Here is a 5,024-nt window from a genome sequence, read left to right as displayed (position 1 = left end):
TTCATGAGTCTGATGAACGGGATTTTTAAGCCATATCTGGATCTCTTTGTTATCGTATTTATTGATGATATACTGATATACTCAAAGAGCAGGAAAGAACATGAGGAGATTTGAGAATCGTATTGGAGTTGTTGAGGAAGAAAAGACTTTATGCCAAATTCTCCAAGTGTGAATTCTGGCTAGATTCAGTGTCCTTCTTGGGGCACGTGGTTTCTAAGGATGAACAGATGGTGGATCGTTCTAAGATTGAAGCAGTGAAGAGTTGGGTAAGACCAACTAATGTTACAGAGGTAAGGAGCTTTGTTGGGTTAGCTAGCTACTACCGCCGATTTGTCAAGGAATTTTCTTCTATTGCTTCGAAGCTAACAAATTTGACTAAGTAGAATGTTCCCTTTGTATGGTCGGATGAATGTGAAGAAAGTTTTTAGAAACTCAAGACTTTGTTGACTACTGCACCAATTCTTACCTTGCCAGTGGAAGGTAAGAATTTCATCGTCTATTGTGATGCATCTTATTCTGGTTTGGGTGCAGTGCTAATGCAGGAGAGAAATGTAATTGCTTATGCTTCGAGGCAATTAAAAGTGCATGAACGTAACTATCCGACCCATGATTTGGAGTTGGCTGCAGTTGTATTTGCATTAAAGCAATGGAGACATTATCTATATGGGGTCAAGTGTGAAGTTTATACAGATCATCGTAGTTTACAGTATGTCTTTACTCAGAAAGATTTGAATTTGAGGCAGAGGAGGTGGATGGAACTATTGAAGGACTATGATATTACTATATTGTATAACCCAGGAAAAGCTAATGTTGTGGCAGATGCTTTAAGTAGAAAAGCAGGGAGCATGGGTAGTTTAGCCCACTTACAGGTGTCTAGACGCCCATTGGCTAAAGAGGTTCAGACTTTAGCTAATGACCTCATGAGACTGGAAGTACTAGAGAAAGGAGGATTTTTGGCCTGTATGGAGGCAAGATCTTCTTTTCTTGACAAGATTAAGGGAAAACAGTTTGCCGATGAGAAGCTGAGTCGAATTCGAGACAAGGTATTACGAGGAGAGGCTAAAGAGGCAATAATGGATGAGGAAGGCGTTTTGAGAATTAAGGGATTTTTCTGAGTTTGGAGGTTATCCCCAGACTTCGTCACTTTCACAAAGACCTATGCTCGACTCCAGAAATTGTTATCGATGTGGGGAGACTGGACATATTAGGAGGTATTGTCCAAAATAGAGTTACAGACCCCCAATGGTTAGAGGTAGAGGTGTTCATGGTAGAGGCCGCCATTCTGGAGGACGTGGTGGCCAAAGTAATGGTGGTCACCCAACCAGTGGGGGTGACGGGCAAGCTGGAACTGCTGCGGCGCAACAGGATAGGGGCAATGGACAGACAGGTGATAGGGCCCATTGTTATGCTTTCCCCGGGAGGTCTGAAGCAGAGACATCTGACGCTGTTTTCACAGGTAATCTTTTGGTCTGTGATTGCATGGCTTCTGTATTATTTGATCGTGGATCCACATTTTCATATGTATCTTCCTCATTTGCTACTGGTTTTGATTTACATTGCAATTTGCTTGACATGCCTATTAGTGTCTCTACTCCTGTGGGTGAGTCTGTGATAGTTGAGAAGGTGTATAGGTCTTGCCTTGTGACTTTTGTAGGGAGCAATACCTATGTAGATTTGATTATCCTAGAAATGGTTGATTTTGATATAATTCTGGTTATTACTTGGCTTTCCCCAAATTTTGCAATCTTAGATTGCAATGCTAAAACTGTGACATTGGCCAAGCCTGGGACCGATCCGCTAGTGTGGGAGGGTGACTACATTTCCACCCCAGTCCGGATGATCTGTTTTCTTCGCGCTAAGAGGATGATTAGTAAAGGTTGTTTAGCCTTCTTGGCACATCTCAGGGATGATACTTCCAAAGTACCTTCGATTGAGTCTGTTTCGATAGTCTGTGAGTTTCTGGATGTGTTTCCTGCAGACCTTCCTTGTATGCCACCGGATAGGGATATTGATTTTTGTATTGATCTGGAGCCGGGTACTCGCCCCATTTCCATCCCCCCTTATAGAATGGCTCCAGCTGAGTTAAGGGAGTTAAAGGCCCAACTTCAGGAGTTGTTAGGGAAAGGTTTTATTAGACCAAGTGCATCCCCTTGGGGTGCTCCTGTTTTATTTGTGAAGAAGAAGGATGGAAGCCTTCGGATGTGCATAGACTACAGGCAGCTGAATAAGGTAACTATTAAGAACAAGTATCCTATTCCTCGAATTGATGATTTGTTCGATCAGTTACAAGGTGCTTGTGTCTTCTCTAAAATTGATCTGAGATCCGGTTATCATCAATTGAAAATACGGGCAGCAGATGTGCCAAAGACTGCTTTTCGAACCAGGTATGGGCATTACGAATTCTTAGTAATGTCTTTTGGGCTTACGAATGCCCCTGCTGCTTTCATGAGTCTGATGAACGGGATTTTTAAGCCATATCTGGATCTCTTTGTTATTGTATTCATTGATGATATACTGATATACTCAAAGAGCAGGAAAGAACATGAGGAGCATTTGAGAATTGTATTGGAGTTGTTGAGGGAGAAAAGGCTTTATGCCAAATTCTCCAAGTGTGAGTTTTGGCTAGATTCAGTGTCCTTCTTGGGGCACGTGGTTTCTAAGGATGGAGTGATGGTGGATCCTTCTAAGATTGAAGCAGTGAAGAGTTGGGTAAGACCTACTAATGTTACAGAGGTAAGAAGCTTTGTTGGTTTAGCTAGCTACTACCGTCGATTTGTCAAGGGATTTTCTTCTATTGCTTCGCAGCTAACAAATTTGACTAAGCAGAATGTTCCCTTTGTATGGTCGGATGAATGTGAAGAAAGTTTTCAGAAACTCAAGACTTTGTTGACTACTGCACCAATTCTTACCTTGCCAGTGGAAGGTAAGAATTTCATCGTCTATTGTGATGCATCTTATTCTGGTTTGGGTGCAGTGCTAATGCAGGAAAGAAGTGTAATTGCTTATGCTTCGAGACAATTAAAAGTGCATGAACGTAACTATCCGACCCATGATTTGGAGTTGGCTGCAGTTGTGTTTGCATTAAAGCAATGGAGACATTATCTATATGGGGTCAAGTGTGAAGTTTATACCGATCATCGTAGTTTACAGTATGTCTTTACTCAGAAAGATTTGAATTTGAGGCAGAGGAGGTGGATGGAACTACTGAAGGACTATGATATCACTATTTTGTATAACCCAGGAAAAGCTAATGTTGTGGCAGATGCTTTAAGTAGAAAAGCAGGGAGCATGGGTAGTTTAGCCCACTTACAGGTTTCTAGACGCCCATTGGCTAGAGAGGTTCAGACTTTGGCTAATGACCTCATGAGGTTGGAAATACTAGAGAAAGGAGGACTTTTGGCCTGTGTGGAGGCAAGATCCTCTTTTCTTGACAAGATTAAGGAGAAGCAGTTTACTGATGAGAAGCTGAGCCGAATTCGAGATATGGTATTGCGAGGAGAGGCTAAAGAGGCAATAATTGATGAGGAAGGTGTTTTGAGAATTAAGGGAAGGGTATGTGTGCCCCGTGTTGATGATTTGATTCACACTATTCTTACAGAGGCTCATAGTTCAAGGTATTCTATACATCCTGGTGCAACCAAAATGTATCGTGACCTAAAGCAACATTTTTGGTGGAGTAGAATGAAGCGTGACATTGTTGATTTTGTTGCCCAATGCCCGAATTGTCAGCAAGTAAAGTATGAACACCAGAGGCCTGGAGGAACACTTCAAAGAATGCCCATTCCTGAATGGAAGTGGGAAAGGATTGCAATGGATTTCGTGGTTGGTCTTCCCAAGACATTGGGTAAGTTTGATTCTATTTGGGTAATTGTTGACAGGTTAACTAAGTCTGCTCACTTCATTCCGGTCAAGATGACTTACAATGCAGAGAAGTTAGCCAAACTCTATATCTCAGAAATTGTTCGATTGCATGGAGTTCCACTCTCCATCATATCAGATAGAGGTACGCAGTTTACTTCTAAGTTTTGGAGAACATTACATGCTGAATTAGGTACTAGGATGGATCTTAGTACTGCATTTCACCCTCAGACCGATGGTCAGTCTGAGCGAACGATTCAGGTATTGGAGGATATGCTTCGTGCATGTGTGATAGAATTTGGTGGTCATTGGGATAAATTCTTACCCTTAGCAGAGTTTTCATACAACAATAGCTATCACTCAAGTATTGATATGGCTCCATTTGAGGCACTGTATGGGAGGAGATGTAGGTCTCCCATTGGTTGGTTTGATGCATTTGAGGTAAGACCTTGGGGTACCGATCTTTTGAGGGAGTCGTTAGATAAGGTAAAATTCATCCAGGATAAGCTTCTAGCAGCTCAGAGCAGGCAGAAGGAATATGCAGATCGAAAGGTTAGGGACTTGAATTTTATGGAGGGTGAACAAGTCTTGCTAAAGGTTTCACCAATGAAAGGGGTGATGCGGTTTGGTAAGCGAGGTAAACTCAGTCCGAGGTATATTGGGCCATTCGAAGTTTTGAAGCGCGTGGGGGAGGTGGCTTATGAACTGGCATTGCCTCCAGGACTCTCAGGAGTGCACCCGATATTTCATGTGTCTTTGCTGAAAAAGTACCATGGGGATGGAAACTACATTATCCGTTGGGATTCAGTTCTTCTTGATGAGAATTTGTCTTATGAGGAGGAGCCGGTTGCTATTCTAGCTAGAGAAGTCCGAAAGTTGAGATCAAAGGAGATTGCATCTATCAAGGTTCAGTGGAAGAATCGGCCAGTTGAAGAGTCCACTTGGGAGAGTGAGGTGGATATGCAAAAAAGATATCCACATCTTTTTACAGATTCAGGTACTCTTTCTCGCCCTTACTTTTCTTCCTGTGATCGTTCGGGGACGAACGATGGGTAAATTGGTATCTATTGTAACAACCTGTTTAGTCGGTTTGAGCAGTAGAAATAATTCTGATAAAAACTGGCTGAGTCGACGGACCACGCGACGGACCGTCATGGTCACGACGG

The sequence above is a fragment of the Solanum pennellii genome, chromosome 3, assembly GCF_001406875.1.
Source record: "Solanum pennellii chromosome 3, SPENNV200".
NCBI lineage: Eukaryota > Viridiplantae > Streptophyta > Magnoliopsida > Solanales > Solanaceae > Solanum > Solanum pennellii.
This window is presented reverse-complemented; position numbering follows the sequence as displayed.